The 14021-nt window shown below is 48.0% G+C and overlaps 1 protein-coding gene and 1 long non-coding RNA gene across 2 annotated transcripts in view; one reads left to right on the top strand and one right to left on the bottom strand.

The window, feature by feature from the left end:
• Positions 1-12229, bottom strand: part of LOC109322572 — a 12596-nt gene extending 367 nt beyond the window's left edge. Inside the window, exons 1-3 of the long non-coding RNA XR_002104412.1 lie at positions 12100-12229; positions 10312-10313; positions 9721-9731 (exon numbers count right to left, since the gene is read on the bottom strand). This is a non-coding gene — a long non-coding RNA (uncharacterized LOC109322572). The remainder of the gene's footprint in view (positions 1-9720; positions 9732-10311; positions 10314-12099) is intronic.
• The window catches only part of ZC3H3 (zinc finger CCCH-type containing 3), a 281816-nt gene that overhangs the window by 21401 nt on the left and 246394 nt on the right, over positions 1-14021 (top strand). The gene's annotated exons all lie outside the window — the stretch shown is intronic.

The raw sequence follows: 14021 nt of genomic DNA, 5'->3' as shown, positions 1-14021 counted from the left end.
GTGTATGTGTGTGTATATATATATATGTGTATATATATATGTATATATATATATGTATATGTGTGTATATATATATATAGAGAGAGAGATCTACATATAGATAGATGTGTATATATGTATATGTATATAGGTATGTATATATATGTGTATGTAGGTGGGTAGATAATATATTCCCCCTGACATAACATTTTAATTTTGTCCCACATGTGGGGATGGGGTTAATGCACTAGCTTTCCCAAACGTTCACTGGTACCCAGGAGAGGACATAGTGTTCCCCAGGTTGGAGCTAGGTCACTAAGTTTGGATCTAGAGCTAAACTTTTTTTTGAAGTTCAGAGGTCTTTTGGTGCTATCGGCCACCAAGACCTGAAGGGCAGAAATCCCTAAGGAATTCTTTAGGGCACTGTAAGAGTAGAGAATCAAAATGAAGACTTTCCAGCATGCTTTGGGTAAGGTCTGTGAGGTGAGTAATCTTTCAGAGGAATGATAGAAGTCCTATCCCTTAGCATATTTGAGAGCCAGCTGGGCAAAGTGCTGGTGTACCTGTTACGGGGAATAATCCTGCACTGTCTGGGGCGGCATATCCGTTTCAGTGGACTTTCTTTCTGTCACTCTAGTTTTCCATGAGTTGCAAAAATCTCAGTCAGTTCTGACCTATAGTTAAAAATGATATAAATTTGATATTTTAAAAACAGAAGATGATTTTTTCCTGTACCCTTTGAAGTCAGCAGGAGTCTTACCATTGATTTCAATGGCTTTAGGTTTTCACTTGCAACCTGTAGATGATATTCATTCAAATCGCTCCTCCCTATCCTCCCTCCTTTAGTTGGAGAAGTTCAGGACTGCAGGAACCACAGGTGTCATGGGTCAGATTGAAGTATGTTGGAGGAGCTGTTCAGCGGGTGGCTTGTAACCCAGCCATCTTTGCTCTGTCACTACTGTTAGCCTGAAAAATTTCCCAAGCATACTCAAATCTTGAGCAAAAAAGCCAACACAAAGGACAAATTACATCCTTGGAAAATTGGAATATAAATCTCTTTAAAATGGAACAGAAGGACTTATTGTCATGTAGATAACCTCTAGACAGCCAGAGATGTTTTTTTATTAACGTCATACATTGTAAAGAGTAAACAGAAAATAACCTGCCTTTTAAATGTGCTTAAAATAAGAATGCAGCGTTTGGGCATGGAGCATGCTGTTCAGCAGTGACCACACCAGGTCACAGAGTGGAAGGATTCAAAATGCTTCCCTCTCTAACCACCCTTGTCAAGGAGGAGGAAGACAAGAGGGATAGAAAAGGCAATCCAGATGTGGAGAGAAGGACCGGGATTGCTCATGGCTGCTATGGGTATGCATGGCAATAATAAAAAAAAAAATTACCCATAGCAGGCAAGTCAGGATCCTTGCTCCTGATGGACGTGTGGAAGAGAGCATGCGGAGGTGCAAGAGCAGCGTGTGCATCTACCTGGCTTAGGGTTTCAAACTGGGGAGGCTAAATACTGAGTTCTGGAAGGATATTCTTTCTTCATCAGGTATCTAAGAAACTGTCTTCCAGAGGCCAGTGGAATCAGACCAAATTATACATTAATTTGTTCTTTTTTTTTTTCGTTTTTTTTTTGAGTCTTTACTAAGGTCAAATTGCCAGGTATTTGAGATCATACGCAAGCTCAACAGACCATGTAAAAATCCTGCTCTGGCTTGATAGTCCAGTATGCTCATAGCCCCACTTAGTATGATTGCCTCGTGGTGCCCCTGTTGTGGGTAGGTTTTGCTATGTTGCTTGATCCATCATTCTGTGAAATTATTCATGCGGCACCAAAGATGTAAATCACACTTTACAGTCGGCAGGATGTGCCAAGCAATTAATAACATCCATGTCTGAAATGGTTGATGGTCTGAGGAACCCGGGGGAAAGAGGGTGCAGGAGAAAGACAGCTCAGCTGGTAACCAGAAGAGTGGTTGAACAAGCAGGATTCAATGCAGTGTCATGGGTTCTGGTTTTTGGTGTTAAGATGCAAAGATGAGAGGATTCCAAGTGGAATAAAATCAGAAGCCACATGTGATGGTGAGGAAACAAAAACCCTGACACACAAGATCTCAAAATGGATGTCTCAGAGTGTTGGCCTTTGGAAACCCACTAGGCGTTAAAGTAGGCAGGCACTTTATATTAGGGCGATGCCCATAAATACTTGCAAGGAACAATTCTGACTCGATGGTGAGGCTTATGCAAACTCATATTTATTTTGATTTATAAAAAGCGCTTGTCTGAACCCTTGGTGCTTAAACAAATATTAAAAATTGCATTAAGGATACACATTCCTCAGCCCGATTGACTTCACTGCCACGAGTCGCTTGGTGAGGTATCAATAATGCAAGCAGTCCGCTTGGGCTTCAGGACCACCTCATGCATATTAAAATGAATCGCCCACTATTGGCCACTCTCACCTCGCGGAGAGAACCAGAGGAAAGTGTTTTGCTAGAGTATTGCCCTGTTTGCCCAGCAATGTGGACATGCTTGTAAGTGCACCAGGCTCTTTCACGTGGCAGCCTTCCTGCAGCCTGAGGAGACCTGAATGGGGTTTAAGCTGTGGGGGTCTATCTGTAGTGCTTGTTAACTGGTAGGAGATGAGCTTCTCCTGGATCCTGGCAGCAAGCGAGTGCCTGCTTAGTAATGCTGCTGCAAACAGGGTTTCCAGTCATCTGGTGTTAGCATAGTCTAAAGACTACTGCAGAACCCCAAGGAGAAATTTGTATTCTCTGGTGATCTACAGACTAGCACTGGCTAGTACAGAAGATGGTCCTGGCATCCACAGAGGTAGGTGGACAAGGCACTGGGGCATGGCGCAGTATTAGGGAGGTAGCTACTGTTTCCTCCTCATTTTCCATGCATTCTTCACCATCCCTGTTGCTTTCCCATGTCAGCCTTAATCCTTCAGTCCACACTAATAGCCTGTCCCCATATTCTTTTACTTGGACTGGCAGTGCAACGTCCAAGGCTGCTGTCTTCAGGGTCTCCAGGGCTGGAACACGCTCTTAGTGGGTGGTTGTGTTGCATATATATGTGTGAATACAGCTCCCAGCACCCTGGGGCCTTGATCTTGACTGGACATACGGGTGTACTGTGCTATCGGCACAGATTCACAGAAGTTTAGGGCTGGAAGAGACCTTGTGAGATCATCGGGTTCAGCCCCCTTTCTTCGGGCAGGAAAGACTGCTGGGGTCAAATAACCCCACTGATGTTGGACTTACTAATGGACGTACTAGCACTTCTCCACTGGGGCAAGGGAAGCTTTGCTGCCCATGTCCAGGGCTGTGCACTTCATTTTTCATTGCTCCACCAGTGAGCTGTGTGGGCCCAGGGGTCTAGTGCGACGAAGAGTCAGATTGGAGCAAGGCTGGGCGGTGAAGGAGATGCCCTCTAGTAACTTTTGGCCGAGGCAGAGGGGGACAGGGCTGAATCTCATCAGCACATGCAGGGTTGGGAAAGTGATCTCCATTTTTGAGCAATTCCTCCCTCTCTCTGTCTCCACACTGGGAGAGGTGCCTGGTCCCGGTGGCTCTGCCCAGTGTCACCACCTTCCTACCAGGGGTCTGGGGCGGGTGTGAGACATGCCTTTGCCTGCGCGTTACACGGGTGAAGAAGCTTTGTTGAAAAGTGGTTTAAACCTGATATCCTTGTTTATCACTTTGCAGCCCCTGCCTGGCTGCCCTCGATAAACAGGTGCCACCAGATGCGATTCCCAGCACTCATTTTACCGCAGGGAGAGCAAGGCTCGTCGACACATGGAGTGGGTCCTGATGAGCTCCATGTGTGGATGTTCCTATCTCCTGGGGGGGCGGGATTCTAATTTGGGGATAGGCGTGTCTACACAGGACATTCACTGGGAGCAACTCGGTGGGCACGTCCTAAAATAACCCCCGGGATCCTGAAGTTGAGGGGAAGGCAGAGACCCGAAAGCACCTGCTGTTGCTGATATTCATCGTGCCAAGCTGGATGATGAGAGCCAAGCTCTGAGTGGCACTTGAGCTTGCGGTGATGAGCTGCAGGCTGTGGGGCCCGCCCCTGCCAGGGAACCCGAAGTGTCAGTCTCTTGTGCTTTTTATTAAGGATAAAATTGCATCCCTGTATATGGAGAACTCGTCCGGGGGGTGGAAGAAGCCAGCTGTCCAAGTCTGCCTTTCTGTACTGCTCTCAAGTGGTGCTCGAGTGACACCCAGAGAGCAGGGCAATGCAGCCCTCCCTCTGCTAGTGTGTGCTACCCCTCTATGAGAGGGGCTGACTCCGGCGGTAGGAAATCAGTCTCTGCGTCTCATTCAGCCCTTCATTTTCTCTGTCTTTATCTTGCCAGACTTGTGCTGCGATTGCGTCTCTTGTGCTGTGGATTCTGGGACTTATTTCACCTACACAAGCATCAGATGATCTGTTGAGTGGCAGTTCTGCTTGGTCTCTTACCTCGGAAAAGCAAGGCTGAGCTAACAAGCACAGTCCCTGGTCATGAGCCCACAGCTGGGTTTACTGGGCTCTTCCCACCCATTAAACTCTGTGATAGACAGGTCCTCATGATTTTGTTTTGTGGGGACAGACATCTGCTTTCTGGAAGTGTATGCAACTTGGATGGAAATCCCTCTGAGCTGGGTGTTAAGTTGCTTGATTGGAATGAGTTACAATTATTTTTGCTGTTGAATTTCCTAGGTATCCCTTTCCAAGCTCCCAGAAGACTCCCAAGTCATAAATTGCTTTTGAAATGATTACCCCTTGACTCCATCATTGTGCTTAATTTGTGACCTGCCCTTTGCAGGGAGCTGAAGATGAACATCAGACTATATAAAGAACTGGATGGCACCAAAGGTGAAGAGGTGAGATAGCCGGGATTGATGTAAGCCACGGGCAATTGATCCGCTGGTGTGACATCTCCATGATCTTGCCCAGGCTGTGCTTTGCCTTTTCAGTGGGCAGACCAGCGTGCTTTCTCCTCTGGCACAGTCCAAGGTTTCTGTGGCAAGCTCCCTTGCTCGGGTGCTTTTGTCACATCTTGTGATAACAACATCCAGACTTGGGAGTGAGAGAGCAGTGCCCTGCTGTGGGGTTGTTCAATGCCTCTACTTGGAGGCATTTTTGAATGAAGCCCTCTAATCCCCTCCTGAATGCTGCAGTCGCAACATAAACAGGCAAAGCCCGGCAATAAAATGTAATGAAGAATATCAGCGTGAAATCAAGATGTTAAACCCCCACTAGTGACAGGCAGTAAATCTGCAGCCTGGTGTGTTCCTTTGCTTTTTAATATATATTAAAGCAGGCAGCTTGTTTTATGTCCTCTCGTCTCACGGGTTCTTAAAGAGAGCGTTAATCTCAGTACTAGGTGAAAGGGTCAGTTTTTGCTCCCTTCTTACAGCATTGTACTTTCTTGTGACTTTGGTCTCCTGCTTCCCTGTTGTAGGCACTACTTCCCAATCCGAGCGCTAACTCCTCAGCTCCTGCCTCTTAGCTTGAGGACTTCTGTGCTTAGGGACCTAAGCTTTTCTTTCCATGTCTTAGGAGTAAGTTGCAAGTGCAAATGTAGGCAAAGCTGCTCAGGAGACTGTTGACACCCTGCCAGGTAATCTAAGTGATTTAGGAGCCCTGAGACCCATCAAGGAGTTTTTTTTCCAATAGCAAAGGGGAATTAAGCAAGCTGTTTAGTGCATGGGGCTACTGATGTGCAGCAAAGGTGGTAGCTGCACTGAATAACTACAGCTTTAGTATCAATTTCTTACCTCCCATTTCTTTCCTCAGTCATGCAGCTACTACATTCTCAAGGATCCTTGGGAAAGAAACCCTATGTGTCTGGGATGGGTAACCTGCATTGACCCTAACTTTGATAATATGAGGTCCTGGGGGCATAAATATTTTTCTTTTAAAAAACTCGTAGTTTTTTTTTTTCAGTGGCTTGCAGGGAATTGTACCCAAGGGCCATATTGAGGGTGACTTCATTGCTTTGCTAACAAGCAGACTGGGCTCAGGAGCATGAGACACGCAACATATTTCCCTTTAAGAAGTGCATTTCCGTGCTCACTTACGTGGAAGTGGTCCATGGGGATTTTTCAGGCTTTCCAGGGGTATATGATGTGTAAGATGACTTCAGAGTTTTCTTCTTTTCTCTGTGTGTGTTTTGAGGTCATTTCTCTCATTTTCTAAAAAATAAAAGGGGTTCCTCCATTATCTCCCTTGATTTTTATTCTGTAGAGCTGCCACCTTGCACTTGTCGGTAGCTGCATGCACTGAAAGGTTGTTTCAATGCTGAGTTGAGATAATGGGGTACAGCTTTGCTGTTGCAGCCTGTTTTCCTGGAGCTGATACTTCCTGTTTACAGGCCTATCTCCTCAAAGGAAATGTGTGTTCTGGGCTGCTTGGATTCCTAATGCTGTGCTTTTTCTGTCTTTTAAATATTAATGTGGGGAGAGTGGCTGGATTACTTAATGGGAGAGCAGCATGGTCTTCTGAGTCCAAAGGAGAAATGGACTTGTTGTCAATAGCGTTTAAAATTTTTATTTTTGACTCATCCAGTCAAAAACCTCTCATATCGGCTTTTTTTTCCTTTTAAAGTTTAAGAAGTTAAAATGGATCCCGGTGCAGGAACAAATGTTGATCTGCAAACAATTATTCACTCTGCATGTAGGGGCAGGATGAAGAACTTCACCCACAAGTTGGTCGTGTTGGAATAAGGCTGGCGCTGTGATGATCCAGGAATTTATACAAGAGACAAGGACTTTTGTGGTTGCTACCTTTTATTGGACAAACTTTGTGGTGGGGATAAAGTTAGATGAGACTTCGAGCCTGAAGCATTCTTCATCAGGCCTTTCTCAGGCCTTTGATATAACTCCCATTTCATGCACTTCTCCCTTACTTTTCTCCTGAGCCCTTTTTTTTCATGTTCTTAGTATTCACTTATTCAGGTAGACATGTGAGTAGCTCCCGTGCCCAGTAAGGAATACGCAAGATCAGCTTTTGAATGCAAGGCATTCGTCATCAGGTTTCTCGCATTTGAAAGCTTGCCTAATTTCATTCCAGCCATGCAGTTGATCCAATAAAAGGTGCCGTCCACAAATGTCCTCCCTGAGTGAAAGATAACTGATGTGTCCCGATAGATGCAGGGGCTGGTCCCCACGTGGCTGATCTTGTGTGTTCCTTACTGGGCTTGGGAGGATTCCTGAATCTTGAATCAGTGAATAAGAAAATAGGGGGAAAAAGGGCCAGAGGAAAGACCCATTCCATGTAGATTCATGTTTATGGTGCTCTTGGCCATGTCTACGTGTCTCTCTCCTCCTTTTTCCATGCTAAGTGTTGAAGTGCTCTTCCCATAGAAGAGCTGTTGTCTTTATGTCAGTTGTACAGTAGTTAGCCCAAGACATCTTGGTCCAGGCACTTGGGCACTGCTTCTGAGTTACAGTAACCTGTTTTGATTCAGTCCTGCATAGCAGTGAGCTTTTGACTTTCATCATTGACTACTGATTTCAGTAGGTCTCCCCTTAAGGAGCGAGTATCTTGGTGTCTTGCAGCTCTGCAGATCTGCATGTCCTACCTGCAGATTAAAAAACTTGGTGGGGCCGTCTCTCTTGCTGTTCCAAGATTAATGAGGGGTTTTCCAGAATGGTGCATATGCAGGGATGTGCATTTATTACAATTGTAAGTCTAGGGTTTATCTGCCCTGGAAGATTTGTTGTCTAGGAAGTCATGACACTGGCCCCACGGTGGGGGAGCAAGCATTGAGCAAACTAGCTGGAAGGGGTAGTTGGTCACTTTGTTTTTTGATAACGCCTACACAGCCTTCCTGAGGCACTTGCAGTATGAGAGCTCTTGTCACCTGCGATCTGAGACTCCCAAGAGGGCTACAGTAAAATCAGGGTAGAGGGTGAGGAAAGGAAAGAGTGACTTAGTTTGTTAATGGGATATTTGGGGCCTTTATTAATCCTGCTCCAGGTCGGTTAGGATCAGAGTAGCATTAGATAGCAGTTTGGTGGCTTACAGGACATGGGTGGATGTCACTCTGTTGTCTGCCCACTTCCATGTACTTTTCCTTGATGATCAAAGGACCTTTAGCCTTTGGGTATTGTCATGATGGGCCGGTAGTAGAACCTGCAAGGCTTAAGAGCTTTAAAAAGCAGGGCATTTCACATAGCCGAAAGATTAGTCCCTTTGCCTTCAGATGCAGGACACTGAGTTGGAAGACTGTATCTCTGCACAGGGCAATGCTAAGCAGAGATACTACCCAGGGTCCTGGAAGCTGAGGAGCAGGGCTAATAAACCTGAGTCAAGTACTATAGGATCTGGTGATCCTTTTGGGATCCACTCTAGCTTGACTGGGGCTGGTTCAGGTTTCTCTGTGTTGCTGCACTGAGCTGTGTAGACTTACCCCAAGCAGTCTGTGCTTTCATTTGTTTTGTCTGCAAAGGGGGAGTTAACTGTGCCTTCATTGCAGAGGTATCAAGGTGTTATATGGTGTTTGCAGACGGTTTTGAAACCTCTGTCCTGGGGTAGGTCTTTGAAAAAATTATCAAGGGCCACATTTGTGAGAGCCCTGCAGGGGAAGTGATGTTGAGGGGTAACCAGCATGGGTTTGTGCCAGGCCGATCCTGCCTGACTAACCTGGTCTCTTCCTATGACCAGGTAACAGAGCTTAGATGGGAAGGAGGAAGTCGATGTCGTCTTCTTGGACTTCCCGAAGGCCTTCGACACAGTGTCCCCCCCCCCAATTCTGGTGGGCAAGCTGAGGGGCTGCGGCATGCACGAATGCACGGTCACATGGGTGGCAAACCGGCTCCAGGGGCACACCCAGAGGGTGGTGGTGGAGGGGCCGATGTCGACCTGGGAAGGTGTGGGCAGCAGAGTCCCCCGGGGCTCGGTCCTGGGGCCGGTGCTGTTCAACATCTTCGTTAGCGACCTGGACGAGGGGGTGGAAAGCACCCTGTGCAAGTTCCCTGATGACACCAAGCTGTGGGGTAAAGTGAATACCCCGGCAGGCAGGGACCGCATCCAGGCAGACCTGGAGAGGTTGGAGAGGTGGGCGGATCTGAGCAGGATGCGGTTCAACAAGGACAAGTGCAGGGTGCTGCACCTGGGAAGGGGGAACCAGCATGATGGTTATAGGTTAGGGGCTGCCCCTCTCGGCAGCACAGAGGCAGAGAGGGATCTTGGCATCAGGACTGACTCCAGGATGAATGTGGGTCGCCAACGTGGCGAAGCAATAGGCAGAGCCAACCGCACCCTGTCCTGCATCGACAGGGGCAGCACTACCAGGTCCCGAGAGGTCTTGCTCCCCTCTGTGCGGCGCTGGTCAGGCTGCGGCTGGAGTCCTGTGTCCAGTCCTGGGCGCCGCACTTCAGGAGGGACGCGGGGAGCCTGGAGAGGGTCCAGAGGAGGCCACGCGTATGGTTGGGGGCCTCCGTGGCCAGCCCTGTGAGGAGAGGCTGAGGGACCTGAATCTCTTCAGTCTCCGCAAGAGGAGGCTGAGGGGGATCTTGTGACTGCTACAACCTTATCAGGGGCCAGCAGCAGGGGCTCGGGGACAGTCTGTTCCCCAGGGCCCCCGTTGGGGTCACCAGGAGCAGTGGCCACAAGCTGCGGGAGGATAGGTTTAAGTTGGGTATTAGGAAGAACGACTTCACGGTAAGGGTGGCCAGAGCCTGGAATAGGCTCCCAGAGAGGTGGTGCTCTCACCTTCCCTGGACATCTTCAAGAGGAGACTGGATGGGCACCTGGCTGGGGTCTTATGGCCCTGCCACCACCAGTGCCATTCCTGCCCATGGCGGGGGTCGGACTTGATGATCTGTCGAGGTCCCTTCTGACACATTGATTCTATGATTCTCAGAAGTGAGGCACTGTAGAGTTGCAGTGTAGCATTCAAGAGTAAAGCAGCATGCTGGAGGAATGTGTGGAGAAATTCAGGGAATGCTTTTCTTCCTTCCAGCTTTGCCAGCCAACCTACCCACTGCATTCAGTCCACTGGCAGGATGTGGGTCAGACCTCTGGCTCTCCTGCCATTAAAGCAGTCATTTGATTAAGGGGGGAACCCCCAACACGTGGCCTGCAGAGCATAATTGGATGTGGCAGCTGAGTGAAAAATGCTGAATGTGGTTTTTATTTTCAGTGCACACAGAGGCATGAAGTTTTAAGAACTTATCTTGTAAAATAGCCTTGGGTCAATCGGGGTTTTGCACAAGTGCTTGGCTGAGTCGTGCACAGAGACAGTGGAAGTCCCCAGGCGTTCCCCTCCCATAACGGGAATTTGTGATTGTTATGCTCTAACCTGTTCAAATACCAAATGGACGAGAGGACTGCTCTAACCGTTAGAGAACGCTGCTGTAAGACTCATGTGAGTATCGCTTAGGTATGTTTTTAGCAAACAATCTTAACTCCTCCTGGATCAGGGTTTGGAGAGAATCTTATAAATTGAATCACAGGAGTCTAACATGTTCTGGCTGACGTTGTTGCAGGTCTCAAGCCACTTTCAGTCTAATTTTCAAGGACAATAGCAAGCCTTTCAATTACCTGAATAATAAGAGACCCCCCCCTACTTATGTGTGGTAACAGCATGATGCAGTGGGCAGGGAGCCAAAAGATCTTGTTAATATTCCCAGCTCTGCCACCATTTTGGTGTGTGATTTGTGGAGAAATCACTTTTTCTCCTTCTGTAAGATGGGGACAGTAGGGCAGTGTGTTTTGAGGGATTCATGATGGGGAACAAGAAGGGTTTCTACAAGTATGTTGGTAGGAAGAGGAGGATCAGGGAAAGGGGGTTCCTTACTGAATGGGGCAGGATGCAGAAAAGGCTGAAGTGCTCAAGGTCTTTTTTGCCTCCATTGTCACAAGGAAGGGCAGCTCCCAGAGTACTGCACTGGGCAGCACAGTTTGGGGAGGAGGTGAGCAGCCAACAGTGGTGAAAGAATAGGTGAAAACTCATGGTGATTGGGAGAAGTTCTGCATGATTGGAAAAGGGCAAATATAGTGCCCATCTTTAAGAAAGGGAAGAAGGTGAATCTAGGGAACTACAGACCATTCAGCCTCACCTCAGTCCCTGGAAAAATCACGGAGCCCGTCCTCAAAAAATCCATTTCTAAACACTTGGAGAAGAAGATGATCAGGAACAGTCAGCACGGATTCACCAAGGGCAAGTCCTTCCTGACCAACCTGATTGCCTCCTATGATGAGATGACTGGCTCTGTAGATGCGAGGAGACCAGTGAATGTAATGTACCTTGACTTTAGCAAGGCTTTTGATAAGGTCTCCCACAGCAGTTTTGGAAGCAAGCTTAGGAAATACGGGCTGGATGAATGGACTGTAAGGTGGATAGGAAACTGGCTGGAGCATCGGGTTCAGAGGGTAGTAGTCAATGGCTGGAGGTCCAGTTGGCCGCCAGTGTCAAGTGGCGTGGTCCTGGGGCCTATTTTGTTCAACCTCTTCATCAGTGACCTGGAAGGTGCAAAGAAGTGCACCCTTGGCAAGTCTGCAGATGACACCAAGCTGGGTGAATAGTAGGTACGCTGGAGGGTAGGGCTAGGATTCAGAGTGACCTCAACAGATTAGAGGATTGGACACAAAAAAAAATCTGATGAGGTTCGACAAGGACACGTGCATAGTCCTGCACTTAGGATGGAGCAACCCCATGCACTGGTGCAGGCTGGGGTTGATGGGCTGGACATCAGGTCTCTAGAAAAGGACCTGGGGGGGGACAGGGGACAAGAAGCTGAACAGGAGCCAGCAGCATGCCCTTGGTGCCAAGAAAGCTACCGGCATCCTGGGCTGCATTGGTAGGAACGTTGCCGGCAGATCGAGGGCAGTGATTTTTCCACTCTATTCAGCACTGGGGAGGCCACATCTGGAGTCCTTTGTCAAGTTGTGGCCCCCACTACAGAAGGGATGTGGACACATTGGAAAGAGTCCAGCGGAGGGCAGTGGAAATGTTTGTGGGGCTGGGGGACAGGACTGGCGAGGAGAGGCTGAGGGAACTGGGCTGATTTAGTCTGGAGAAGAGAAGACCGAGGGGGATTGAACAGCAGCCTTCGCCTCCCTGCCGGGGGGCTGCACAGAGGATGGAGCTGGACTGTTCTCAGTGGGGGAGATGACAGAACAAGGAGCAATGGGCTCAAGCTGCGGCAAGGGAAAGTTTGGGTTAGATACTAGAAAGAATTTTCTCATTAGGAGGGTAGTAAAACACTGGAACAGGTTACCCAGAGAAGTGGTGGAGTCTCCATCCTTGGAGGTGTTAACCCAGGTTTTAAACAAAGCCCTGGCTGGGATGATGTAGTTGGGGTTGGTCCTACTTGGAGCAGGGGGTTGGAGTAGATGTGACCTCCTGAGATCCCTTCCAACCCTCATTGTCTATGATTCTGTGGTCTGTGTGGATGTGAGAGCCCATGTCAATAAAAACTGTTGCTGTTTAACATACATTTTGAAGAACCATTGGAAATGTCACAGTTCCCCAAATAGCAGACCGAATTCATAGAAACAGAATCATAGAGAAGTAGGGCTGGGAGGGACCTCTGAAGATCATCTAGTCCATCCCCCTGCCTGAGGCAGGGTCATCCCTAGTCAAACCACCCTGTGTTAATCCATTGTCTAACCCTTAGCAAATCTACACAGTCAGCCCTGACATGGCACCAAACGTAACACCTGAACCTGCCCCAGGTAAAGTAGGGGACCGTGGTGGCCAATGTCTTACTTCAGTAAGGGTTGCTAATATATATACATTCAAGAGACCCCAGATGGAGGGCCGTGGCCCCCACTACAGGAAGACCAGAACCTCCACAGTCCGTACCAACCTGGCCATGGGGTAAAATTCCTTCCTGACCCCAAATATGATCAGTCTGACCCTGAGTGAAGCCGGGAACCTCTGGATTTAAGTCCCAGCAGGAGTGTTGGCACAGCCCAGTCGCCATCCTCAGCCTTGGCTACAGCCAACATCCAGAGCCTCTGAGGAAGGCTTAAAAAAACCTTCCTGATGCATGGGAATGCGGAGAGGAGAGAAGAATTATTTCCCAGTCCAATGCAGCAAGCAAAGCCGAGAAGCATGGGGAAACGCCCATTATACACCAATTATTGTGGTATGAACAGCTATTCATGTATTTCAGTGCTTTTATATGTGAGGCTGTGTGCATGTGAACATCTTATCGTGAGATAAAGGGGGTGCGGCTTTACTGTCCATCAGTGGAGGGCTAAGCAACGTGATTTGGCTTTTACTTGCTGTGGTGTAAGTGCGTGCACGTAGGCAGTTATCACTGAGCAGCTGACACGTGATAAAGCTGCATCTCCTTTAACTCTGCAGTAATTGTTCATTTATCCATACCTTTATAAGCTGACATCCCATCCATTGAAGAATAACTGGTGTGCTGGAAAAATGTTTGGAGCAGTTATTTTCTAGCTTAGTGACCACCAGTTGATGTGAAGATTACTGCTGGCAAGTATGGTAAGTGCAAAAATTACCAGTAACTCCTTGCTGAGATGCGTGGGGCTACTTACGCCTCTGACTAATGCAGTCTGGAGAGAAGTTCAGACACGGACGTGTTCAGAGAGGCAGAACCTTAAACCAGGCAAGAAACTTTCTTAGAAAAGAAAGGAAAAACATGTACGGGAGGAATTCCAAGGCCTCGTCAAAAGATTAAGAGTAATCACAGTGAAAGCAAGATAACCCTGCTCGCATAGGAAACCTCACAGCTGTCATAGGGTTTATGCAGGTAGACTGAAGCCTGCCTGGGAACGAGAGAGCTCTACTCTTACAAAGCCCCTGATTTTACTGGGAAGGTGCGTCCACACAAAGGAGTGTATCTGTAGGTCTTGAAATACTGAAATAACCCAATTCCAATCCAAAATAGCTTTACCAGTACAAAGCCCCAGTTATCGGGCCTGAGCTTAGGTCTTGTGTGAAGAGGAGTGACTCTTTAGCATGCTCTAAGGGGTTTCATAGATTTCATAGACGTTAGGGCTGGAAGGGACCTCGGGAGATCATCGAGTCCAGCCCCCCGCCCAAAGGGCAGGAAGTCAGCTGGGGT

The sequence above is a fragment of the Crocodylus porosus genome, unplaced genomic scaffold (assembly GCF_001723895.1).
Source record: "Crocodylus porosus isolate Cpor-Errol unplaced genomic scaffold, CroPor_comp1, whole genome shotgun sequence".
NCBI lineage: Eukaryota > Metazoa > Chordata > Crocodylia > Crocodylidae > Crocodylus > Crocodylus porosus.
The sequence above is the reverse complement of the archived record's forward strand: the minus strand, read 5'-3'. Positions and strand labels throughout refer to the sequence as shown.